General features: G+C 44.4%; 2 long non-coding RNA genes across 5 annotated transcripts in view; one reads left to right on the top strand and one right to left on the bottom strand.

The window, feature by feature from the left end:
* The first annotated feature begins 10689 nt into the window (after positions 1-10689).
* Positions 10690-27514, top strand: LOC123859098 (uncharacterized). Its single transcript, XR_006794366.3, has 6 exons — positions 10690-10923; positions 18106-18245; positions 18765-19068; positions 23028-23355; positions 26655-26748; positions 27236-27514. It is a non-coding gene; the product is annotated as an uncharacterized LOC123859098 (long non-coding RNA).
* LOC123859097 (uncharacterized) overlaps positions 23357-27554 on the bottom strand; it is an 81359-nt gene continuing 77161 nt past the window's right edge. For 3 of the 4 annotated variants that reach the window (XR_010410753.1, XR_010410752.1, XR_006794364.3), the window contains 2 exons: positions 24468-24563; positions 23357-24119 (listed from right to left, as the gene is read on the bottom strand). This is a non-coding gene — a long non-coding RNA (uncharacterized LOC123859097). Of the gene's footprint in view, positions 24120-24467; positions 24564-25446; positions 25637-27554 lie in introns of all 4 variants that reach the window. The other variant, XR_006794363.3, reaches the window with a different exon arrangement.

Raw genomic sequence — 27554 nt, 5'->3', positions numbered from 1 at the left:
TGCTCATTTACATTTCTCTTGACTGCTAATGCTGCCACATACAGTCTGTAAGTGTGTGTGTTGAGTTTTGATAAATTTTAACTCTTACATAATAGATTTTTTTTTTAAGATTTTATTTATTTATTCATGAGAGACAGAGAGAGAGAGAGAGGCAGAGGGAGAAGCAGGCTTCCCGCTGAGCAGGGAGCCCGATGCGGGGCTCGATCCCAGGACCCTGAGATCATGACCTGAGCCGAAGGCAGACGCTTAACCATCTGAGCCACCCAGGTGCCCTATAATAGATTTTTGTATACATTATGGTAATAAGTAATAAAATAGACTAGTATCTACATATATTTTTTTTAATATTTTTTTTAAAGATTTTATTTATTTATTATTTGACAGAGAGAGACACAGCGAGAGAGGGAACACAAGCAGGGGGAGGGGGAGAAGGAGAAGCAGGCTTCCCGCGGAGCACGGAGCCTGACACGCCGCTCGATCCCAGGACCCTGGGATCATGACCTGAGCCGAAGGCAGACGCTTAACGACTGAGCCACCCAGGCGCCCTGTATCTACATATATTTTATGCCTTGTGACATACCTGTTTCTTAATATTTTTGATATTTCAATTATGCAGTTCATGAGTTTTTTCAAATTGTTGCAGATCTCTAAAAAGTCTTCCAATATATTTATTGAAAAAAAATCAACATGTAAGTGGACCCGTACAGTTCAAACCTGTGTGGTTCAAGGCTCAATTGTATATCCTTCTTCCAGAACCTGATCCTGTTGATTCATTCCCAATTTCAGTGGATTGCATCACCATCCACCCAGCTGTCCAAACCAGGAAACTGGAGATGATCCTAGACTTTCATTCTCACAACTACATCTAGTCATCATTTCTTGGGTTTTACTCTTGCATATGCATCCCGTCCTCTCCACCCTTGTCGCTTTATTTCAGACCTTTCTTGTAACTGACTCACTTAACCATCTCCCTATTCCCTCTAAAAAAAAAAAAAAAAAAACTGCTGACTGATGACCATAGAACCGCAAATGTCCGAGGCTAACTGATAACTCTTGGGGAGCCCCCATCATTGAAATCATGTGTTCACTAAGAGCATATTTGTGGTTGTTCCCAAATCTGTTTATATCAGTTGTACTTGTTCTTTGAAAATTGAAATTTAAATAGTCTATAAACCAAAAAATATGGGTACAGAAGGTTGTCTTTATGAAAGCCAAATTGAATTTTCAAAGACTTGATTAGGGAAATTCACTGAAGATCACTGTAGTTGATGTAGGTGTATCTGAGACAACCATAAACAAATGAGGGAAAAAACTGGTAAAAATCTAGAAGCATCTTTCACTTAGATTGTCCCACAATTATCTTTAAATTCTCCACTAAAAAAAAAAGAAAACAACAACAAAAACTAGGGTCGCCTGGGTTGCCCAGTCGGTTAAGCGTCTGACTGTCGGTTTCGGCTCAGGTCATGATTTCATGGTCGTGGGATGGAGCCCCATGTAGGGCTCCACACTCAGCGAGGAGTCTGCTTGAAGATTCTCTCCTTCTACTCCTCTCCCCACTCACACCTGCGACACATGTGCATGCCCTCTTTCTCTAAAATAAATATTTCTTTTAAAAAAATCCTAAAAGTCATCATGCATGTGATTTACACAAGAAAGGTAATATAGCAAAATATTGGTAAGCATACATGTTTTAAGTAAATATTTGAAATATTGTTACTTTTATGAATACTCGTTTGAACTGATTTCTTTTAATAAGCCAGCCAATTACTGGTCCCTCCCCTTCCAAAAAGATAGCCTCTACTCTTTTGCAATAAACTCTCTTACTCTTCTTCCTGTCCCCAGTTTGACCTCTTCCACTCCTTTCTCCACCCTGTGACCAAAGGGGTTTTAAAGGCGGACTTGATGGTGTCACTCCCATGGTAAAATGGCATTGGTTCCTCTCAACATGCAGCATAGACACCAGACTCATCTTGGGACACTCCAGAGTCCTCACAGTCCAGGCTCTGCCACCCTTCAGTCTCATTTCCCGCTCTCACGTGATCACTTTTCCCTAGCCTTGCCAAACACTCCTGAACTGACAGCTAAGTGTGCTGCCTCTGTGCCTTCATAGGTTCTTCTCACTGCCCTGAAAGCCCACCGCCCCCTGTCCACCTCATCCTGCTCATCCCCTAGAGCAGCACAAGTGTGGTCTCCTCCAGGAAGCCTTCCCTCCACCCACCCACCCCCAAGACTGGTTTTAATGTTCTTATTCTATGCTCCCACAGCACTCTGTTCTACCTCTCTCATAGTGCTTATCACCCTGTATTGCAATGGTGCTTTTACTTGTCTGTCTTCCCTGACTTGACTTTGAATTCAAGAACAGGGACCTTGTTAAATGCACCTTGACATCACTAGTACTTAACATGGTGCCCAGCATATACAGTAGCCCCTTTATCCATGGCTTCAGTTACCTGTGGTCAACCAGAAGCAGATGATGCTCCTCTGACCTGTCATCAGAAGGTCAATAGCAGCCCAACCCTGCTAGATTGTGGTGCCTATCACCGCACTTCATCGCATCATGCCGGCATTTTATCATCTCACAACATCACAAGAAGGGTGAGTACAGTACAGTAAGATATTTTGAGAGATCATCCTCGCATAACTTGTATTACAGTATATTGTTATAATTGCTCTGTTTTATTATTATTCATTGTTGTTAATATCTTACTATGCCTAGTTTATGAATTAAGCTTTATCAAAGATATGTATGGGGGCACCTGGGTGGCTCAGTTGGTTAAGTGTCTGCCTTCAGCTCAGGTCATGATCCCAGGGTCCTGGGATTGAGCCCCACATCGGGCTCCCTGCTCAGCGGGGAGTCTGCTTCTTCCTCTGCTCCTCCTCCTGCTTGTGTTCTCTCTCTCTCAAATAAATTTAATTAAATTAATTAAATTAAAAGATATGTATGTTAGGAAAAAACATAGCATAGTATGGTACTACTCATGGTTTCAGCATCCACTGGGGGTCTTGGAACGTATCCCCCACAGATAAAGGGGGACTACTGTAGTGGATCTGAAAAAATAGATAATGCTATAAAATCAGATTTAGGGCACTGTATCAGTCAAGGTCCCCACAGAAAACACATGCACACTTAAAGGGTCACAAAGAAAGTTTAATGAAGAAACTATTATAGAGGTGTGGGCAGGGATAAGATAAACAACAAGCAAAGGACCAGGGACTAGCAAAATTAGGAAGCTGTTTCCACCACTAGGCCTGACTGGACAAGGCAAGAGAGCAGTTACTGGAAGCCAGCAAGACCCACAGGCAAAAGAAAGGGGTCCCTCAGAGATGGTGTGGCCTTAGGTACAGAAATGCAGCCACTGTCAGAACACAGGAGGCAAGAGCGAGCCAAGGGAAAAAATACCAATTTCTCTCCCTTCCTACCTTCTGATCTGCTGCCAGTGCCTCTCATAGGACAACCCAGCTGGAAGGCTGAGCAGGACAGAGAAGCACAGAGTGTATCTGGAGGGACAGGGAGAATATCCGGCACATTGTAGAAGGGTGAGATCAGTATTTCCCTACCAGGTAGTTACTCCTGCCACAGAAAGAGGCAGAGGACAAAGTACCAACACTAATGCACATAGTTTTTTTTTTTTAATACATATTCTTAATTTATTGAAATATTTTTTCCTTTTATTGTGGTTAAATATACATAACATGAAATTTAACATTTTAACCATTTTTAAAGGATTTATTTATTTTTGAGAGAGAGAGAGAGAGTGTGTGTGCGCGTGTGATTGGGGGGAGGGGCAGAGGAAGAGAATCTTCAAGCAGACTCCACGCTGAGTGCAGAGCTCAATCTCACAACCCATGAGATCATGACCTGAGCTGAAACCAAGAGTCAGATGCTTAACTGACTGAGCCACCCTGGCATCCCCATTTTAACCATTTTTAAATTCACAGTTGAGAAGCATTAAATACATACATTCACATTATTGTGCAACCATCACTACCATCCATCTCCAGAACTTTTTCGTCTTCTTCGACTGAAACTCTGTACACATTAAATAATATTTCCTCGTTCCCCCCCTTCTCCCATTCCTGGCAACCAACATTCTACTTTCCATCTCTGTAAATCTGACTACTGCATGTACCTCATATAAGCAAAATCATATATTTGTCCTTTTCTAACTGGCTTATTTCACTTAGCATAATGTCCTTAAGTTTCATCCATGTTGGGTGCCTGGGTGGCTCAGTTGGTTAAGCGACTGCCTTTGACTCAGGTCATGATCCTGGAGTCCTGGGATGGAGTCCCACATCATGCTCCCTGCTCAGCAGGGAGTCTGCTTCTCCCTCTGACCCTCCTCCCTCTCATGCTCTCTGTTTCTCATTCTCTCTCTCACAAATAAATAAAATCTTAAAAAAAAAAAAAGTTTCATCCATGTTGTGGGATATGTCAGAACTTCCTTTTTAGGGCTGAATAATATTCCATCGTATGTGTATAACTCATTTTGTATATCCATTCATCCATCAATGGACACTTGATTGTTTCCACCTTTAGGTTATTGTGAATAGTGCTGCTATGAACATGGGTGTACAAATATCTGCTCAAGCCCCCATTTTCAATATCTTTGGATACATATCCAGAAGTGGAATTGCTGTATTTTTTGGAACCACCATACTATTTTCCATAGCAGTTGCACCATTTTACATGTTCACCAGCAATGCACAAAGGTTCCAATTTCTCCATATCCTCACTGACACTTGTTATTTTTTTGTTTTTTAAGTAATAGTCATCCTAATGGACATGAAGTGATATCTCATTGTTTTGATCTGCATTTCCCTAATAACTAGTGATGTTGCACATATTTTCATGTAATTCTTGGCCATTTATATGTCTTCATTGGAAAAATCTATTTGAGTCTTTTGCCAATTTTTTCCAGCTTTATTGAAGTATAATTAATATAGAAAAACTGTATAATTTATATAATTTGGTGACTGTGCCCATTTTTTAATCAGGTCATTTTTTTGTTATTGAGTTGTAGGAGTTCTTTATATACAGTGAATAATAATCCCTTAGCAAGTGCATGATTTGAAAAATTTCCTGACAATCTGTGGGTTGCCTTTTCACTCTATTGATAATGTCCTTTGATGCATAGACGTTTTTAATTTTGATGAAGTCCAATTTATTTTTTCTTGTATTGCCTGTGATTCTGTTGTCATATCCAAGAAATCATTGCCAAATCCAATGTTGATTCTTTTTTTAATGAAAAAAAAGAAAAAAGAAGCCAAAATCCATCCCTTTTGATGAAGATTTGGGCCATGATGCTAGCTAGGACTTCTGTTAAGAACGAAGATGGAGGGGAACCTGGGTGGCTCAGTCAGCTAAGCAGCTGCCTTCAGCTCGGGTCATGATCTCAGGGTCCTGGACTCAAGCCCCACATGGGGCTCCCTGGTCCGCAGGGAGCCTGCCTCTCCCTTTCCCCTCACCACCCGCTTATGCTTTCTCAAATAAATAAAATCTTTAAAAAAGAAGAAGAATGAAGATTGAAGGGCACCTGGGTGGCTCAGTCAGTTAATCATCCAGTTAATGATTTCAACTCAAGTCATGATCTCAGGGTTGTGGGGTCAAACCCCAAGTTAGGTTCTGTGCTCAGCATGGAGTCTCCTTGTCCCTCTCCCTCCCTCTCTAGCAAATAAACAAAATCTTTAAAAAAAAAAAAAAAGAAGAGGAAGAACGAAGATGGAGCAGATACAGCAAGCCCCTTTCCTACTACAAACAATGCTAGATAAAATGGAAACCCCTTCCCCTAAAAAGTCTAAATACTTGGTCAATCAAAAGATAGAAAGAGAAATTGCCAGATGCCAAAAGCAAAGAGGGAACTCAGAGCTGTAACAGTACACCAGAGTTGAGGCCATGTGACCCAGGGCTACAGTAGAGAACAGGAACTGAACCCTTAGCTAAAGGAGACAACTACTAAAGAGTTGCACTGTCCCTGCAGAGACTGGAAAACTCGCCCTACCATCCTAGACAGCACTCAGAATGAACCCCGGGGTCTCTCATCAGAGAGAAATCAGAGCACCGAACCTGTGCTTCCTGAAGCCATGGGGCTCAAACCCACACTGCTCCTTGGTACCAAATCCCCAGGCTAAGAGATTAAAAAGCGCTACAGAGCAGTAAGCACCATAAAACCCTAGAGAAATGCAAACCACCTCATGAAGATGACCCAGCTATTTGGAGGATTTCTACAGAAGATAAATCCTGCTAAAATGGGCTCACAAACATTACATGCACATGAGGGACCATTAGTTTATGCAACAGAGGAAAGACTTTGCACCCAAGTAATGAGAGCGAGCGAGCAATCTGGACAGGACCTTAACATGAGTATGTTTAAAATGTTCAAATAAATAGGGGTGCCTGGGTGGCTCAGTCAGTTAAGTGTCCTACTTTTGATTTCAGCTCAGGTTTTGATCTCAGGATCTCAGGGTCATGAGTTCAAGCCCTGCATTGGGCTCCACACTGGGTGTGGAGCCTACTTAAAAAAAAAAAAAAGTTCAAATAAACAAAGCAAGAAATAGGACACATAAAACAAGAACAGGAATACATGAAGGGAAAAAAAGAGCCAAAGAGAGCTTCTATAAATGAAATATATAGCCATGCAAATATATAAAGATGGTGAAGCTGGGCACTCCACCAACAATTCATGGCCCAGCTCCAGTTTTGGGGGAGAGACTCATTCCCCCCTTGGCTGCACCACCAAGACCTTGGTGCCTCACTGCCCTACCTACCTCACAATGACCCTATTGTACTGCCCATGAACCTGGTGAGAGATGTACTGGGAATTCAGGCAGAAGGACGGTGAGGACCACACCTGTGCTGGGATAGCGATAATTCATGCTTTGTTTCTCTGCCCTCTCTAATCTCCTAAATCTCCCCCAGCTACTGCTGAAAGCATTCCCACAAAACTGCAGGCAAGAAAGAAAACTCTGGGAGGGAAAGGCAAGTCTGCACTGGCTGGGAACTGGGTTCTGAGTGATCCAAGCCCCCTGAGAAAACAGGCTGTGAGGGCAGAGAGAAACAATGATAATCTGGAGCCCGAGCCCCACCTCTCTCATCTGAGAACCTGACCTTCCCAGAGAGAAGTGTTCCTGTTACTACATTCATATTTTATGCCCACAGCAGCTTAGTGTCAACACTATCATTAATCATGATCTGCAGAGCACCAGGGCTTCTGGTAGGAACACAAAACAAAGACAATGACACAGGAATGCTGCAAGTCCAGTCCATAAAGAGATTAACTCTTGGCAGAGGAAGAAAACCAAATGTGAAAGTTGGGGAAGGTGTAAATTAGTATCAACCAGGCAGCAGGGGTTGCTTCATAAAATGCCAATTCACCTGCTCCTCATTTCCTCACCACTAAACTTCCTCAACCCCCTCGAAATCTGGATGCTTTCTCCTCCCCATGGCTCAAATTGCTTCCCCCAGTGTCTGATAAATCCTTACTGCATTAGCAAATCCAGTAGCAGCCTCTCCACCTTCACAGTCCTCCACTCACAGCACTGTTGGACCCTGGTGACTGTTTCCATGTCCCTGGAAATCAGCCCCTCCCTGGAGTCTCACCATTCCACGCTGTCTGCTTCCCCTGGTCTCAGAACATGTACAGTCTGGTCTCGGACAACTGTGTGATCTTGAGCAAGTTCTCCAAGTCTCTCCCTCTTTAGCGGGAAAGTAGAGATGACACCACCTACCCTACCTTCTGTAAGACTGGAGGGAAATAGTGAGTGTGAGAGTACCCTTAAAAAGACAATGCTAAGTGGGGCGCCTGGGTGGCTCAGTCTGTTAAGCAGCTGTCTTGGGCTCAGGTTGTGATCCTGGGGTCCTGGGATCGAGCCCCGCATCGGGCTCTGCTTGGCTTGGTCGGAATTCGTCTACTTCTCTCTCTCCCTCTGCCTCCCCCAGACACACACACCCTGGCTTGTCTCTCTCTCTCACTCACTTTCTCCCAAATAAATAAATAAAAATCTTTTAAAAAATAAAATACATATATAATCAATATATACCTAAAAAAGTAACTAGAAAATGTTCAAATGTCCCCCAATTATCTCATAAAGGTATTTTACAGTTTGTTTGCACAAATTAGAATAAAATAAGGTCCCCTTAGTGCAAGTGATTGATACGTATCTTACAGCTCTTTTACTCTGCAGTCTCTCTCTCCCTTTTCCTCCCTGTCCCTTGCTATTTATTTATTGAAGAAACAAGTTCATTTGTCTTGTAAGATTTCTCATAGTTTTTTGCTAATGTATTCCTCTGTTCATGTTTAATATGCTCCTCTTCTCCTACACTTTCGAAAAATTAGAATCAGATTTGAAGCCTGATCAGACTCAGGTTCGAGTTTTTTGCAAAGAATACTTCAGAGCCGATGTGTGCTTTCATCAGGATTCCCATAGCATCTTTTTGCTTCTCCTTTTGTGAGGTCACTGATGTTCACTGATGCTCACTATCCCAATCCATTATTTCATTAGGAGTTGCAAAATCGAAATAGTTTTATTCTATTCATTTTTAGTTATGATGCTTTTAAAAAGAGAAACTCTTCATCAACTATTTGGTTATCCTAAAGAACAGTTTACATAGGAAGAGCAGGGTAAATCTTGATTCTTTCCCTTTATTTACCAGTTTTCAAAGTAACAGTTGGTTCCCAAGGGTGATACTGTGATTTACAAAGAGAAATATATATTTGGTCTTTGTCTCCATTTCTGGCACAGAGCTCCTAAAACTCTTGGAATTAGTATTTTGTTATGTTAATGAGGTGGCTTTTGGAAAGCACCTGAGGTTGGGGCTGGTTACCAGGGGAACCAACCGTGTGACTGAACAGCTGGAACTTTCAGTCCATACCCCTGACCTCCAGGGATGGGACAGTGGCTAGAGATTGAGCTCAGTCACCAATGGCCAATGATTGAATCAATCATGCCTATGTAATGAAACCTCCACAAAAACCCAGAAAGACAGGGTTCAGAGAGCTTCTGGGTTGCTGAACATGTGCAGATGCAGGGAGAGTGACCCTCCCAGAGAGCACGGAAGCTCCCAGCCTCTTCCCACATACTTTGCTGAATGCATTTCTGCCATCTGGCTGTTCCTGATTTATATCCTTTTATAATAAACCAGTAATCTAGTAAGTAAAATGTTCCTCTGAGTTCTGTGAGCCACTCTAGCAAATTAATCGAACCTGGGGAGGGGGCTGTTGGAACTTCCAATCTATAATCAGTTGGTCAGAAGCACAGGTGGCCCCCTGGACTTTCAATTGGCTCTGAAGTTGGGGGATGGGCAGTCTTGTATGAGCCATTAACCTGTGGGTCCCACGCCACCTCCAAGGAGACAGGGTCAGAATTCAGTTAAATTATAGAACACCCAGCTAGTATCAGAGAATTCCTTGGTGGTATGGGAGGAAAAAAACCCACACATTATAGTTGGCGTCAGAATCATTACCTAGCATTCTCTAAAAGTGAGCAATGAGATCATTTTGTTATTTAGTTCCATTATTAACTCATGGATTTAAGCATATTTATTGTGTTTCAGTTATGTTCTTGATGCTCATAATGTTCCATGTTTAGCCTATGGGAGCTCCTTTGAGTTGGGTCCTAAGCCCTTTTGACATGACTCCAGTAGTCTTTGATAACCTCCTTGCTTTCTGGTATAAGGTGTTCCTGGCTGATCTTGTACATTTCCTGCACCAGACCTTTCTTCAAGTACCCCCTGCTTCCTTTTCTCAACCCGTCTCACTCTTCATTTCCTTTGCCAGCTCTTCTCCCTGTGCTTTAACTGTGGTCAATGCCAGACTCAGTCTCTGAACATCTCCTCTTGTGTCCCTATAATCTCTCCCATCAGTGAAAGTCTAACCAGTAATGCTTCAACTAGCACTTCATGCTGGTCTATATTTTTACATCCCTAACAAGAATAAGCTCTTTAACCTGGTTGGACTTGCACTGCCTCTGCACCTTTGATACTTCTCCCTTCACATGGAATTCAATTTGACATAATTCTACTTAAATTTATTGTCTTCTATGTCCTAAGTGTTGTACACTTACTGTTAATATTGGTAGTAATAATGGTAATAGCTAGTAACTTATGGAGTACTTATTACATGCCATACACTTAGAGTTTTACATACATTATCTTTTATATTCCTTTAATAATCCTATAATATAAGCTCAGTTGTTTTTTTGTTTTGTTTTGTTTTGTTTTTTTAAGATTTTATTTATTTGACAGAGAGACACAGTGGGAGAGGGAACACAAGCAGGGGGAGTGGGAGAGGGAGAAGCAGGCTTCCTGCTGAACAGGGAGCCTGATGCAGGGCTCGATCCCAGGACCCTGGGATCATGAACTGAGCCGAAGGCAGATGCTTAACGACTGAGCCACCCAGGGGCCCCGATATAAGCTCAGTTTTTAACACCTATTTTACAGAGGCAGAAACTAAGGCACAGAGAGAATCAGAACTTTTCCCAAGTCTCACAGCAAATAAGGAAGAGACAAGGCCAGGTTGGCCTGACTCCAGATGATGGTTAATACTACATCAACTTGACTTGGGAAAGGGATGCCCAGAGAGCTGGTAATACATGATTTCTGGGTGTGTCTGTGAGTATATTTTCAGAAGAGAATAGCATTTGAATTGATAGAGTGAGTAAAGCAAATGGTCGTTCCCCATGTGGGGTGGGCATCATCTAATCCACCAAGATCCCAAAGAGAACAAAAAGGCAGAGGAGGGGAGAATTTGTACTCTCTGTTTGAACCGAAACCACCATCTTCTCCTGCCCTTGGACAGCGACACCTGCTTCTTGAGCTTTCAGACTCAGATGGGGATTTACATCATCAGCCCTCCAGATTCTCAGACCTTTGGATTTATATTGAATTATACCACCAGCTTTCCTGGTTCCCCATCTAGCAGACAGCAGGTACTGGGACCACTCGGCCTCCATCACCTCTTGAGCAGATTTCTACAATAAACCTCCTCTTGGTTCTGTTTCTCAGGAGAAACCTTCTACTTTCCAAAATCCTATATTCGCCACTACACCATTCATCCTTTCTCTCCTCTCTGTGTGGCCTAATCCCACATATTTTACAGACTTTAACCTCAGGTCTCATGTCTTCCAAAAGCTCCCACACCCACTCTGATCAGCATGGCTCTCCCTCTCCTCTGAATTCCTGCACCACCAAGAAGCACTTGAGAACACACTGCCAAGCATCTCTGTTCCACTCCAGCTGCAGAGTCTGATTCCCTGGGCCCAGGGTACAGCCCGAGTTTCTACCTTTCTGTGAGCTCCCAGGGGATGCCACTGCTGCTGGTCCACGGACCACACTTTAAGTAGCCAGGGCTTAACAGACATATCCATATACCTTCATCAAGTATATTTTCCAAAATATGATCAATGGTTACCTCTGGATGCTCATCTTTTTCTTTATATTTCTGTTTTCCATTTTTCTTTTTTTTTTTAATTTTTTATTGTTATGTTAATCCCCATACATTACATCATTAGTTTTAGATGTAATGTTCCATGATTCATTGTTTGTGCATAACACCCAGTGCTCCATGCAGAACGTGCCCTCTTTAATACCCAACACCAGGCTAACCCATCCTCCCATCCCCCTCCCCTCTAGAACCCTCAGTTTATTTCTCAGAGTCCATCATCTCTCATGGTTCGTCTCCCCCTCAGATTTCCCCCCTTTCATTCTTCCCCTCCTGCTATCTTCTTTTTTTTTTCTTAACATATATTGCATTATTTGTTTCAGAGGTACAGATCTGTGACTCAACAGTCTTGCACAATTCACAGCGCTCACCATAGCACATACCCTCCCCAATGTCTATCACCCAGCCACCCCATCCCTCCCACCCCCCACTCCAGCAACCCTCAGTTTGTTCCTGAGATTAAGAATTCCTCATATCAGTGAGGTCATATGATACATGTCTTTCTCTGTTTGACTTATTTTGCTCAGCATAACACCCTCCAGTTACATCCACGTCGTTGCAAATGGCAAGATCTCATTCCTTTTGATAGCTGCATAATATTCCATTGTATATATATATACCACTTCTTCTTCTGTCAATGGACATCTTGGCTCTTTCCACAGTTTGGCTATTGTGGACATTGCTGCTATAAACATCGGGGTGCAAGTACCCCTTTGGATCCCTACATTTGTAGCTTTGGGGTAAATACCCAGTAGTGCAATTATGCTGGATCGTAGGGTAGCTCTATTTTCAACTTTTTGAGGAACCTCCATACTGTTTTCCAGAGTGGTTGCACCAGCTTGCATTCCCACCAACAATGTAGGAGGGTTCCCCTTTCTCTGCATCCCTGCCAACATCTCTAGTTTCCTGACTTGTTCATTTTAGCCATTCTGACTGGTGTGAGGTGGTATCTCATTGAGGTTTTGATTTGGATTTCCCTGATGCCGAGTGATGTTGAGCACTTTTTCATGTGTCTGTTGGCCATTTGGATGTCTTCTTTGGAAAAATGTCTGTTCATGTCTTCTGCCCATTTCTTGATTGGATTATTTGTTCTTTGGGTGTTGAGTTTGATAAGTTCTTTATTGATTTTGGACACTAGCCCTTTATCTGATATGTCATTTGCAAATATCTTCTCCCATTCTGTTGGTTGTCTTTTGGTTTTGTTGACTGTTTCTTTTGCTGTACCAAAGCTTTTTATCTTGATGAAGTCCCAATAGTTCATTTTTGCCCTTGCTTCCCTTGCCTTTGGCGATGTTTCTAGGAAGAAGTTGCTGTGGCTGAGGTCGAAGAGGTTGCTGCCTGTGCTCTCCTTTAGGATTGTGATGGACTCCTGTCTAACATTTAGGTCTTTCAACCATTTTGAGTCTATTTTGTGTGTGGTGTAAGGAAATGGTCCAGTTTCATTCTTCTGCATGGGGCTGTCCAATTTTCCCAACACCACTTGTTGAAGAGACTGTCTTTTTTGCATTGGACATTCTTTCCTGCTTTGTTGAAGATTAGTTGACCATAGACTTGAGGGTCCATTTCCAGGCTCTCTATTCTGTTCCATTGATCTATGTGTCTGTTTTTGTGCCAGTACCATACTGTCTTGATGATGACAGCTTTGTAATAGAGCTGGAAGTCCAGGGGCACCTGGGTGGCTCAGTCATTAAGCATCTGCCTTCGGCTCAGGTCATGATCCCAGGGTCCTGAGCTCAAGCCCCACATTGGGCTCCCTGCTCAGCGGGAAGCCTGCTTCTCCCTCTCCCACTCCCCCTGCTTGTGTTCCCTCTCTCACTGTGTCTCTCTCTGTCAAATAAATAAATAAAATCTTAAAAAAAAAAATAGAGCTGGAAGTCTGGAATTGTGATGCCACCAGCTTTGCTTTTCTTTTTCAACATTCCCCTGGCTATTCGGGGTCTTTTCTGGTTCCATACAAATTTTAGGATTATTTGTTCCATTTCTTTGAAAAAAGTGGATGGTATTTTGATGGGGATTGCATTGAATGTGTAGATTGCTCTAGGTAGCATTGACATCTTCACAATATTTCTTTTTCCAATCCATGAGCATGGAAAGTTTTTCCATTTTGTTGTGTCTTCCTCAATTTCTTTCATGAGTATTTTATAGTTTTCTGAGTACAGATCCTTTGCCTCTTGGGTTAGATGTATTCCTAGGTATCTTATGGTTTTGGGTGCAATTGTAAATGGGATCGACTCCTTAATTTCTCTTTCTTCTGTCTTGTTGTTGGTGTATACGAATGCCACTGATTTCTGTGCATTGATTTTATATCCTGCCACTTTACTGAATTCCTGTATGAGTTCTAGCTCATTTTGGGGTGGAGTTTTTTGGGTTTTCCACATAAAGTATCATATCATCTGCAAACAGTGAGAGTTTGACTTCTTTTTTGCCGATTTGGATTCCTTTTGTTTCTTTTTGTTGTCTGATTGCTGTGGCTAGGACTTCTAATACTATGTTGAATAGCAGTGGTGATAGTGGACATCCCTGCCGTGTTCCTGACCTTAGGGGGATAGCTCTCAGTTTTTCCCCATTGAGAATGATATTGGCTGTAGGTTTTTCATAGATGGCTTTTATGATATTGAGGTATGTCCCCTCGATCCCTATCCTCTGAAGAGTTTTGATCAAGAAAGGATGCTGTGCTTTGTCAAATGCTTTTTCTGCATCTATTGAGAGGATCATATGATTCTTGTTCTTTCTTTTGTTAATGTATTGTATCACATTGATTGATTTGCAGATGTTGAACCAACCTTGTAGCCCAGGGATAAATCCCACTTGGTCATGGTGAATAATGTACTGTTGGATCCTATTGGCTAGTATTTTGGTGAGAATTTTTGCATCCATGTTCATCAAGGATATTGGTCTGTAATTCTCCTTTTTGATGGGGTCTTTGTCTGGTTTGGGGATCAAGGTAATGCTGGCCTCATAAAACGAGTTTGGAAGTTTTCCTTCCATTTCTATTTTTTGGAACAGTGTCAGAAGAATAGGTATTAATTCATCTTTAACTGTTTGGTAGAATTCCCCTGGGAAGCCATCTGGCCCTGGGCTTTAGTTTGTTGGGAGATTTTTGATGACTGCTTCAATTTCCTTAGTGGTTATAGGTCTGTTCAGGTTTTCTATTTCTTCCTGGTTGAGTTTTGGTAGTTGACACATCTCTAGGAATGCATCCATTTCTTCCAGGTTATCTAATTTGCTGGCATAGAGTTGCTCATAATATGTTCTTATAATTGTTTGTATTTCTTTGGTGTTGGTTGTGATCTCTCCTCTTTCATTCATGATTTTGTTGATTTGGGTCATTTCTCTTTTTGATAAGTCTGGCCAGGGGTTTATCAATCTTGTTAATTCTTTCAAAGAACCAGCTCCTAGTTTCATTGATCTGTTCTACTGTTCTTTTGGTTTCTATTCCATTGATTTCTGCTCTGATCTTTATTATTTCTCTTCTCCTGCTGGGTTTAGGCTTTATTTACTGTTCTTTCTCCAGCTCCTTTAGGTGTAGGGTTGGGTTGTATATTTGAGACCTTTCTTGTTTCTTGAGAAAGGCTTATATTGCTATATACTTTCCTCTTAGGACTGCCTTTGCTGCATCCCAAAGATTTTGAACAGTTGTGTTTTCATTTTCATTGGTTTCCATGAATTTTTTAAATTCTTCTTTAATTTCCTGGTTGACCCATTCATTCTTTAGTAGGATGCTCTTTAGCCTCCATGTATTTGAGTTCTTTCCAACTTTCCTCTTGTGATTGAGTTCTAATTTCAAATCATTGTGGTCTGAAAATAGGCAGGGAATTGTACATTGTACTAATGTACAATTAGTACATTGTACTAATGTCCATATTGAGTAGGTCCCTGGCAGTCGGTACTACCTCTTGTTCTTTTTGTTGAGGTGACTTTTTCCATCTTGTCATTTTTTCAGAGGAGAATAGATGAATGAGAGAACAAAATGCTAACAGGGTACAACGTCACCAGAAAATATACTCTAAACAAATCAGAAAAGACCTGAAGCTGGGGGAAAAGAAAGGGAAAGAAAGAAAAAAGAAAAAGATAAAGATAAAACAAACAAAAACAGAACAAAACAAAAGAAAACAGAATATGATCAAATATGATCAGGCGGTGCATAGATCAGTGCCACACACTAGATTTTGGGTGTATTTTGGTCTGTTAGAAAAAAGTGCTTCCCAAAATTTTAAAGAAAGAAAAACTTATATATGTACAAAAATAAGGGTTGATACGATGAAGGGATGGAATATGACTGTAAAGATGAAAATTATAAAAAATTTTATAAAAGAAATTGATAAGAAGTTGTTTGAAAAAAGAAAGAAGATTTTTTAAAAAAAGGGGGTAGAGAATGTGATCAGGTAGGAGACTAGAACAAAGCCATACACTAGAGATTTAGGGTATATTATGATCTGTTAGAAGAAAGTGTATCTCAAATTTTAAAGAGAGAACAACTTGGGCACCTGGGTGGCTCAGTTGGTTGAGCGGCTGCCTTCGGCTCAGGTCATGATCCTGGAGTCCCAGGATCGAGTCCCGCATTGGGCTCCCTGCTTGGCGGGGAGTCTGCTTCTCCCTCTGACCGTCCCCCCTCTCATGTGCTCTCTCTCATTCTCTCTCTCTCAAATAAATAAATAAAATCTTTAAAAAAATAAAAATAAAAAATAAATAAAGAGAGAACAACATACATATATATATATATATATATATATGCCAAAAATAAGGATAACTACTATGAAGGGATAGAAAATGACTCTAAAAATGAAAAATAAAAATGTTTTTTAAAAAAAGGGATTGATAAGATGTTGGTTGAAAAAGGGAAAAAGAAAAATTCAAAAAGAAAAAAAGACAGTTAAAAAAAATTAACTTTGAAAGACTAAAGAATCATGGTAAAAAAGCCGTGAATTCTATGTGCAGTAGTCCCCTAGCACTGCAGTTCTGCCGTTCTCATTGATCGGTAAACTTGGTCTTGGCTGGCTGTTCTCGCTGATCTTCTGGGGAGGGGCCTGTTGCCACGGTTCCAAAATGTCTTTGCGGGAGGCGGGATTGCCCCGCCCTTGCCGTTCTGGGCTACGTCATCTGCTAGGGTTTGCTCTCGGGAGCTTTTGTTCCAAGCTCTCCATACAGCTTTGGAGGACGACAGTGAAAATGGCGGCCTCCCAATCTCCGCCCCGGAGGAGCCGAGACCTCGGGGCCCCGCTCCTCAGTGAGCCCCCAGAGAAAAGCAGTCAATCACTCCCGTCTCCCCGGTCTCCGGCCGCACTCCGTGCTCGCCCGGCCTGTGACCGCGCGTTTCTGTCTCTGGCACCCGACCCGGGTGGAGTCTCCAAGCCCAGCAGATCCCTGCGGTGTGCTCCTGCGCCGCTCCTCCCCGGGGAAGAAGGGGAATCTCCCCGGATCTGCTGCTTGTTGGGTCCCTGCGGGAGGAGCAGTGGCCCGACTGTGCCCCGGATCCCGGTTTATGGCAACCCCGAGCTGAGAGCCCACTCCTCTGCTCCACCTCTGCAGCCGGCTTCCCTGCTCCGTTACCTGGGAGCTCTGCCGCACTCAGGCACCCCTGGTCTTTCTGTGACCCCGAGGGTCCTGAGACCACACTGTCCCACGAGGGTTCCACCCCCCACTTAGCCACTTGAGTGATGTCCCTCAGCGGAGCAGGCTTCTAAAAGTTCTGATTTTGTGCTCCGCTGCTCTATCACTTGCCAGAAGCGGCCGACGGAGGCCCCCTCCCCCGCCGTCTATCCTCCTGAATATCGCCTCCGATTCACTTCTCTGCACGTCCTACCTTCCAGAAAGTGGTCACTTTTCTGTTCAGAGAGTTGTTGCTATTCTTTTCTTCGATCTCCTGTTGAGTTTGTAGGTGTTCAGAATGGTCTGATCCCTATCCAGCTGAATTCCTGAGACCAGACAAAATCCACGTCTCCTACTCCTCCCTCTGTTTTCCATTTTTCTATCAATGGATACAGATCACTTTTTTCATCAGAAAGACACACATAAGTATTAAACTTTCAACATTCCTCACAGTATTCAAAATAAAGTTCAAGTTTTTTCCCTCAGCACTGGAGACTCTTTGTGATCTGGCCCTTCAAGGATTCCATGTCCTGATCTCCTGTAGCCTCCAAACACATACCACATATAACCACCAAACCTTCCAGATCATCTATTATTTCTCCAGATGTCTCTGCCTTACTCCCTCATTCCCCCACCTTCCTAACCTGGAGAGCTCAGACTCATCCTTCAGATTAGCCTCAAGAGGCTCCCCCTGCAAGAAGCCTCCCCTATATCCCCCTGCTCTCTGCTCTGCACTCCAGCAACAACCAAAGGCACCTCGGCCATGATGCTTTTCACCTTTACGTGTTGTTTTGTCCCTAGACTGGGATTCCTGAAGGGAGAGACAATGTCTTTATTTCTGGATCCACAGCATTTAGACAATGTCAGGCATAAAGTTGGCACTCAATAACTTTCTGAATGAATATACCAAAATGATCTATAAAATGTAATGAGTTTCCCAAATATTGGTTATTGTTATCCTCATTTTGAAAACAAACAGCTTCGGAGAGGTGAAGAGACTTGCCCTAGGTCTCAAAGCTAATAAATGGGAAAACCTGAATTCAAACCTCATTTTTCTAATCCTCTTTCTACTTCACCACAGCTGCTACCATTAAATATTAACAAGGAAAAAACAATGTTATCGTGGGTTGGGTCAAGTTGACGGACAGCTGTCTCATACCGGAAGTTTTTCTGTCATTAACAGACCTTGATGACACATCTACTGTTAACTTTTAAGAACAGGTAAGCTGAGAAGCATGAATGTGTTTTAAAATATGAAGGGCTTTAACCCTTATCTGCTAGAATAGGTGACAGATAGTAAATCCGATCTTTCACAAACAGAAGTTGGGCACACTGAGCTGGGCTGTAGGGGCTCTCCCAGCAGTCCATCCTCAGGTGTCCCAGCGGCTCCGAGCCAGGGCCGCTGTCCTCAGCAGCCCGTGCTGACCAGTGACTTACCCTCCCCGCCAACATCCCCCATATTCTGCTCAGAAGACACAGTACACCAAGACAAATCTCTGTCCCCAAGGAACCTACAGGCTCTGAGGGAGACAGGCAACTGCACAAGCAATTTCTACACCCTGTGATAAGGGCCAGGAGGTGCGAAGGGAGGCCCGAGGACCAACACCCAGCCCCAGTCTGGGGGGATTCAGGGAGGCGTCATGTTGGAGATGACATCTGACCAGAACCTTGAGGGTGCCTGGCTCTGCAATCAGCCGGTACTTCCACCTTCTGATCCCCCTTCACTGTCTTCCCCCGCAGCCTGTCTCCTCAGCTGCAGCATGAATTCTTCTCAAGCACAGAACTGCTGCCTTCATCCCTGCATTCCCTGAAGCACCTAGCCCTGCAGCTACGTCCTGCTTTCCAAATGCCAGTATGATGCTCTCATCACTGAACTGAGCCTGGCCAGGAAAACCTCTGCAGGCACCAGGCATCCTTCCGGGACCTCAGCCTGACTACCAGCATGTGCAGGAAGCCACGGGGCCCTGTCCAAGGAAGCAGGCTCTGTGCAGCGACAACTGGAAAAGCCAGTGTCTACACACTCTCCCAAGTCACCATGCCAGGGGTAGGTCCAACAATTTGAGACTAATCACAAAGTAGGTCATTTCCACCTGGAATCCCACCAGCACCTTGTTCAGCACCTTCCTTCCCCAACCAGTGTCTCCACCCTGTGTGTGGCAGGCACCTCATTGATACAGGTGCCTGGCTGCACCCTCCTGCCCACTATCACCACCACCATTCGAATTCAGGCCTGCATCATCCCCACCATCATCTTCTGGCTCCCACTCTCCCTGTTCCCAGTTGGCGACTCCAGCTATTGTGGTTTATTGTTCTGCAATTTAAATCTCTAGCCTGGAGTTCAAGCTAGGCCTTCCCCCCACCCAAGCCTTTTTCCAGTTGCACTTACTGTTTCCCCAAATGTGTCCTGACGTTCGCCCCTCTGTAGTTCTGTTCCTCCTACCCCCTGACTGCCCTCCTCTCTCTACGTGTTCCCCGTGCCACATCAATGCCCATCAGAGGGGACAGCACCCAACCTTCAAGGCTCACTTCAAACCCTGTGTCTCCCACAAGTTATTCCTAAGGGTCCTAGCCAATAGCGAGCCTACTGTTCTGAATCCTACCGGGTTACGGTCTACACTTGTGCAACACTGGCCATACACAGGACCTCCCATCAGAGCTACTCAGGAACGCTGCTCCTGTTCCTGCCTAGATTCCGGTTATATTCCGAAGCAGCTACAGTCCTCGTTGTTGCTTTACCCAAAGAAAGGCAGAGAGGGGTGGTGGCAAGAGTGAGGCTTCGAGACTAGGCTTAGTGTGGGTTCTGACAGGGCCATAATATGCTCTTAGGTAGATTATTTAAATTATTTAATCCTGCCCCTTATTCTACTAGGGCCACGCTGAAAGCAGCACCCACCACAGCGGAGCTACTCGCTCCGCAGCCACCAGAGGGCCCCACAGCACTAGCTGGGAAGCAAGGACACACCCTCTCCCCGCGCAGATCCCGGAGGGCGCCCCACTGCAGCTTCCCCTTGCTTCCCCGGAAACCCCAGAGCTAGCTGCTGGCTGACGCTGACATCAGTTCTGACCAAGCAGCCAGCTTTTCTTTTTCTTTTTTTTAAGATTTATTTATTTATTTGAGAGAGAGTGCGCGTGCGCTCGCGCAGGGAGGGGCAGGAAGAGGGAGAGAGAGAAATTTTAGCAGATTCCTCGCTGAGCTCTGAGCCAGAGGCAGGACTCTATCTCACAACCGCGAGATCACCACGACCCCCGAGATCACCACGACCCCCGAGATCGCGACCTGAGCCAGCCGAAACCAAGAGCCGGACTTTCAGCCGACTGTGCCACCCAGGGGCCCCCAAAGCCGCCAGCTTTCCACAAAGGGTTTGACTCACCAGGGCCCCATAGGTCTGAGCCCTCCCCAGCCACATTCCAGTATCACCAATGAACACACAGCCTCTGTGGCCTAAACAACTTTTTTTCATACAGGCCCAGAATTTCTGCCTTGAGCACCACTTGCTCTCAAGTGTTAATAAGGGAAAAAGGCCTGCATATGAGACTGGCCAATTATAGCCCATGAGAAGTAGCTCTCCCCCTGCAGTTTGCATCCAGCACCAAGCATTCTTGGGGTTCAGACAAGCTGGTGTTCTATTACTTAACTCAGGGTCTTTTTTTCTTCCTCCTTGCAAGAGACCAGGTAAATCAGGGTCTCTTGTGACGAGAAAAATGGAAAAGGAAAGCTAAAATTCCCAGATTTTTCTTTGTCGTCCACCCCAACCCATAACACAAGTGGATTCACAAGCTTTTTTTTTTTTTAGATTTTTTTTTATTTATTTGAGAGAGAGAGAGAGAGAAAGGGGGGAGGGGCAGAAGGAGAGAGAGAGAATCTTAAGCAGACTCTGCGCTAAGCCCAGAGCCTGACTAGGGGCTCGATCTCACGATCTCACGATCATGAGCCTGAGATCACCTGAGCCAAAACCAAGACTCAGATGCCTAACCGACTGTGCCACCCAGGTGCCCGATTCACAAACTTACAACAGATTTTCATTTAGGTTTTGATTGTCTCTTTTGGAGTGTTTACTAAGAGGCTGTAATATCCAGGGGAAAAAAATTTTTTTAAGATTTTACTTATCTTTTTGACAGAGACAGACACAGCGAGAGAGGGAACACAAGCAGGGGGAGTGAGAGAGGGAGAAGCAGGCTTCCCGTGGAGCGGGGAGCCCGATGCGGGGCTCGATCCCAGGACCCCGGGATCATGACCTGAGCCGAAGGCAGACGCTTAACGACTGAGCTACCAGGTGCCCTTCCAGGAAAATATTTTTAAATAATTATAAGACCTGGAGCACCTGGGTAGCTCAGTGGATTAAGCATCTGCCTTCGGCTCAGGTCATGATCTCAGGGTCCTGGGATCGAGCCCCGTGTCCAGCTCTCTGCTCAACAGGGAGTCTCCTTCTCCCTCTCCCTCTGTGCTTGCTCGCTCTCTCAAGTAAATAAAATCTTTAAAAAAATAATAATTATAAGACCTTGAGGGGTTGGTTCCTACCATCAGGATGGCTGCACATAAATCACCTCATATAATTCCCATAATAATTACTCCCCAGGATAGGCATTTAAGGAATTTCATAAACAAGGAACAGAGGGCATAAAGACATGCCTGCCCACGGCACAAAGCAACCCTGCAGCAGAGCCAGGATTCCATACAGGCCCGTCCGGCTCCAAGCCCTCCTCCGTTTAGTAATAATTATGATTAACATGAGTGTGGCGCTTCCCATGTGCCAGGCACTCAGCTAAGCATTTATATGCATTTTCTCATTTATATTTGCAACATCCCTGTGAGGCAGGTACTAAGATCAAGTCCCTTTTCCAAATGAGAAAACTAAAATTTGGAAAGCTTAGGTGGCTAATGAGAGGCACAGAAAATAGGATTGACCTCGTCTGTGCTCTTAACCAGCATGTTAAGACCTAGCAAATTGTGCCTTCTACGTCATGTCCTGTCACCCTCCCCTCTGCTCCCCACCATGCTGCAGGCTCACTTCCCCTGCCCACCTCCCAGTCTCTGCACTTGCTTTTCCCTCCACAGGGTAAGCTTCCTCCTAGCCCCTGCTCTGTGTGCAACCCTGGTTCCTCGTCTTCCTCTAAGTCTTCAGTGTACTCTTCCATGACTTTTTTTTCAAGATTTTATTTATTTATTTGTTAGAGAGAAAGAGAGAGAGCACAAGCAGGGGGAGCGGCAGGCAGAGGGAGAAGCAGGCTCCCCACCGAGCAGGGAGCCTGATGAGGGGCTCCATCCCAGGGTCCTGGCATCATGACCTGAGCTGAAGGCAAACGCTTAACCCACTGAGCCACCCAGGCATCCCTCTTCCCTGACTTTTTACCTAAAACATGTCCTCTTCAATTTTTCTCTCATTCGGACTCTTGCATTTCCCATCATGGCCCTCGTTACAACCTACCACAATTTTTAGATTAGTTTAGCTTTCTCCTTTACTTGCATTTTGTTTGTCTTTCCCAGTAGAATGTAAGGCCTTGGAAATTTGTCTATCTTGGTCATTGACATAGCCACAGTACCCAGACCATACCAGGTATTGGAAGGTGCTCAGTTAAAAAAAAAGAAGAAGGCGCTCTGTGAATATCTGATAGATTATAATCATTAGAATTTATAGCTCACCTACAGAAGAAGCAGGTAGTTTCCAACCCCCAACTAAGAGTTCTGTGTTTAAAAGGAAGGAAGGAAGGGAGGAAGATAGGCAAGCTATAGTCCTTCAGCTTTTGCTGCCCCACGAGATAAGTTAGCACAGCAAACATGGCCTCTATGGAACCCTCTGGTGCCCTGGAGGGAAGACTGCTCAAAGGCGTTTGCCCATGAATCACACACTACAGACCTTGAGCCCTGCTTGGCCTCCCTAGAGCTTCTGCTTCACAGAGGGAGGGACCACACAGAAGCTGGCCGCTGTGCAGAACCCGCTGCCTGCTGGGCAGAGCTGGTGCCTTCATGGTCACTCACTGCTTCATTTTTTTCTGTCACCCCAGAAGATCGGTGTCTCTCCCTATTTTACCCAGAAGGAGACTCAAGTTCACAGTGGTGTGATGACCTGCCCGGAGCCTGGCCGCTGGTAAGGGGGGTAGCCACTCCCACTCCTTTAGCATTCTTCAGTGACTCCCTGTTACCTTCAAAAACAAGCTCGAAGCTCCTTAGAAGAGTATCTCAGGTGCCCCAGGAAAGGCACCTCCTCTCAGGACTGGGGCAATTCCTGGGATAGAAGCACTACTCCACAATTCCAAGCTCTGGCACGTGCTTTTCCCCCGTCTGCCCCCACACAATCGAAGCCCGACTTGGCTATCCCAAGAAAATAAACAGGTGGGCAAAGATGTTTATTCAAAGGTAGTCCTATTGTATATCATTATATATGGCAGTAAAAAGAAAAACAACTGGTAACAACCTAAATGTTCAAAAACTACGGAAAAGGTTTAATAAATTACATTTCCCTGTTTAGGGTGTCCACACTTGGGGGTTTGTTGTTTTGTTTTGTTTTCTGGATTGCCAGCAACTCGTCTTGGCCAGGCAGCCATACATCTGTGGTTTTGGAGGACCGCGGTGACTCCTCAGGGCTCCTTCACTGAGAGATGAAGTGTTCTTTTGCTACAACTATGATTCACACCAGTAACAGTTTCTGGGCAAACAGAATGTGGAGCTAGGCTGCATGCAGTTTCCCTGTGCTACAGGCACAACTTGATACACACGAAGAGACAAAAAGGTGTAGTATCTACCAGACCTGGGTGAACTGTGCCTCGTGAGGCTCCAACAGAGTCTCGGGACGGAAGCTGGTTCACTCGAACATGCCACAGTGCTGCCATGTGATCAGTATAATAGTGTAACTCTTATGTGCGCCACTTAATCTTTCTGCGTGTGCTGCCAAAATTTCTAGCACTCGAAAGAATGCCATTCTATCTGTTAGGGTTATGCTGTAACAAGTAAACCCCCAAATTCCACAGTTTTCTTTTTCACCCACATAACTGTTCCAGCGAAGCTGTGCCTAGTTAGCAGGTGGTTTTCCTCCACTCAGTGATTCAGTAACCCGGCCTCCTTCAGCTGTGCTTCTTCCAACCCTAAAGCCTCAGCGTCTAGCAGAGGGAAAGAAAAAATGTGGTAAAGTCACCTCTTAACCAATTTGGTCTGCAAGTGACACATCTTCCAGTTCCATTCAGCGGGTGCCTGGTCAGAGTCCCACCTAAATGCAAGAGGTGCTGGGATCCTAATTCCAGGCCGAGTACTCCTGTCCACTCTGACGGGAAGAGCACACAATTCTGGTGAACAGGCCACCCTCTGGGCTGCAGCTACAAACCCCAAAAAGTTAAGAACCACCGGGTAATGGGTTTTGTGTCCACCCTGAGAAGAGGGACAACTCCCACTGCTGCCTCAGTAGTGGAACAATGTCCCCTGCTCCTAGCATTTAGTGTACTAGAACATACCATAGACCTGGTGGAGAGCTTCAACATTGCCTTCTCTTCGCTCCAGGGACCACACTGAGTCAGGCCTCTGTTCCCATTCCTTGGATGGCTGTTAATCTAAAAAATAAAACTACCAGTTATTTTACCAGCAAATATGGGCTTATTTGGGAATAGGAGAGAATTACAAACTGGGACAAGCAAACGTAGGCAAGTCAGGAGAACAAAGGAGGACTGCTCTTTTATAGAGGAAATTGGAAGTTCACAGGCACTATTATAAACATCAAGTCCATTCAAGTAAACTGGGAATGTGAAGCGTAGTGGCTTTTCATTGGCTGAGTTGTGACAGTCTCTCATTGGCTGGACTGTGCTAGAAAGCCTTCCTCCCTCCCGCCTGGATAGTAAAGTAGTATCCACCTGCAAGGTCCCTCTCTTCCTTTTGGGTCTGCAATAGATGAGCGCTAGGGCATGAGAGCTCCCCCTGCTGGCTTCCTGACTCCACTTTAAACAAGATTTTCTTTTATTGATTTTTCACAGAGCCATCTGTTTCTTTCTGCACAGCTCCCCTTGCCCCTGCTACTCTACCATCCTTGCTGGGCAGCTCTGGCTCAGGCACTGCTGCCTGATCTGATTGGTTGTCACTAGGTAAACAGAGTTGGCTCCACTGTATGCATGTGGTTTACAAGGCATGACTACTTTCTCAAGAAAGAATGGCCTAGGGGGGCCTGGGTGGCTCAGTCGTTAAGCGTCTGCCTTCAGCTCAGGTCATGATTCCAGGATCCTGGGATCGAGCCCCGCATTGGGCTCCCTGCTCAGCCGGGAGCCTGCTTCTCCCTTTCCCTCTGCCTGCTACACCCCCTGCTTATGCCCTCTCTCTCTCTCTCTGTCCGATAAATAAACAAAATCTTTAAAAAGAAAAAGAAAGAACGAACTGCCTGGTACAACCTCTTCTAGAGGGAGATTATAATAAGCATGGTAGATACATGGGACTTTATGGACCTACCAGTACGAAATTGTAGAAAGCTGCACAAAGGCAGAGATAGCAGCCATCCTACTGACCATTTTCACCACTGCGTCCTCAGCATTTAACAGGGTTTCAGAAACCCAGTTCCCTCCGTCTTAGGAGCCACAGCTACTAGGACGTGGGGGTCTCAGAGTCTGGCACCAGCAACCAGGAGAAGAGAGCAGAGAAGCTACAGTGTAGTTGAATAGGGAAAAAAAAAGAATGAGTGAATGAATGAGCATGTTCTTGACAATATTTAATGACAGAAAATAGTAAAAAGAAAAAAGAGAAAATGAGAGAGAAAGAAAAAGAATGAAAGAAAGAAAGAAAGAAAAGATAAAAGATAAGGTATTATGGAACAAAAATAGAACACATAATTCTATAATCAGTGTGATCACAATTTGGAAATCTCACATCAAAAGCAAAAAAAAAAATTTATATTTTTGACAATCTTCAGCACTTCCTACCCCTTCACTAAGTAACTACCACCCAACCCACCGATGGATTTACTAGCAGTTGTCACAATGGCTACTGTTTGCCAGTTCCGGCTGATGTCTGACAACTCTTCAGGGAAACGTGGATGTGCTCCCTTGGGGTAGAGAAGGCTTCTGAGTTCTTTCTTCCTATTGCATTGCATCTGGAGCTTTTTCTTTGCTGCCCACTTTTTTGGTGAGCAAGTTTTATGTTTGGGGAGAGGTGGGAGAGACAGCCTGGATCCAGATCCATTGCCTCAACTCATTTTTTCTGAATTTGCTTTAGGGACCAAATTTGAGAATGCCCTCTGGGTTCAATTTTTTAAAATCCCCCTCTATCCCCCCAAATCCCCAAATTACAAATACGTGCGTGCGTGTAAGCATGTGTGCATACACACACACACACACACACATATATATAATAGATGTATAAAAAGACTAGAAAACACAGAAATGTTTATCTTTGGTTCATAGGTTTACAAATAATTGTATTTTCTTTTCCATACATTGGTATATTTTCCAAACCTATAATAAGAATACAACCTGTTTTATAATCAGATTTAAAAGTCACAATAAGTGTCATTGTTACTTTTAAAACATCGACCAAACGTTGCCTCCTCCAGGAATTGTTCTGTGACCACTCGGAGTCAACATTCTCCAAGCATCCCCTAGTGTCCTCTACCATTCACTGGGGGCACCGGATTTTAATTGTTTGCTTATCTATCTTTCAACTAGATTGGAAGCTCTTTGAGGGAAGAAACTGAATGCCCAGGGCCTGCCACATATACTGAGCATTCGTAAAGGTTTGTGGATCAAATGAGGAAATCAAGTAAGTAAGAGTATACAAACTCAGGTATTCTCATTCTAAAACCAGTTGCATCTTCCCTGGGACTAACGGGATCCAGGATTTTCTCCACTCTTGACTATAACCTGGGGCCTGGGAAAAACTTGGGAAGCATATGGCAAGATTTTTAAGAACTCCCCCCTAAACAGTCACCACCAGGGTTGCAGGAACCCAGCGTGAGTGAGAATTGAAATCCAAATTGGGTTTTCCTAGCAAGAGCCAAGATTAGTTACATGGTAGCACCTGGAGGATTCCCCGACTCTGCTCATTCCTTTAGGATCACTCACTCCACTCCTCCCAGGACCTCCCCTGGGAACAAAGGAAAACCCAGGACTTAGGACTGGGCCCTTTTCCACCAACAGCTGCTAGTAGTTTGCATTTAACCCTAAACAGCAGTTAAAATAAATGGGGGGAGGAGGGAAACACTGTGCATCCACTAGAAACACTTAGGTTTTCTCTAAATTTCTTCCAGAAATTTCTCCTACAGGGCTTCGAGAACCAAACAGGCCAATTACAGGAAAAAGAAGGCTTAGGAACTTTGGTCTTGACTGTGGTCAACCACAACTGAAGCTGCACTGTCCACCACGTGGAGCCACACACACTGAGGGGTCAATCCCTTGTTCAATAAAGGGTTCATGTGGGAGCCGACTAGCCAACAGCACCCTTCATTCCCCCCCACACCCCCCGCGGGGCAAGCACAGGCAGGGCTTCTCCCCTAGACCTAGGCGGACGGGCACAGGCCACGAAGACCCTCCGGACTCACGTCCTGGGCCTAATCTGAGAATACGACA

The sequence above is a fragment of the Mirounga angustirostris genome, unplaced genomic scaffold (genome assembly GCF_029215605.1).
Source record: "Mirounga angustirostris isolate CCGP_5_RB_7025 unplaced genomic scaffold, mMirAng1.0.hap1 SCAF_4, whole genome shotgun sequence".
In the NCBI taxonomy this organism is placed as follows: Eukaryota; Metazoa; Chordata; class Mammalia; order Carnivora; family Phocidae; genus Mirounga; species Mirounga angustirostris.
This window is presented reverse-complemented; position numbering and strand designations above follow the sequence as displayed.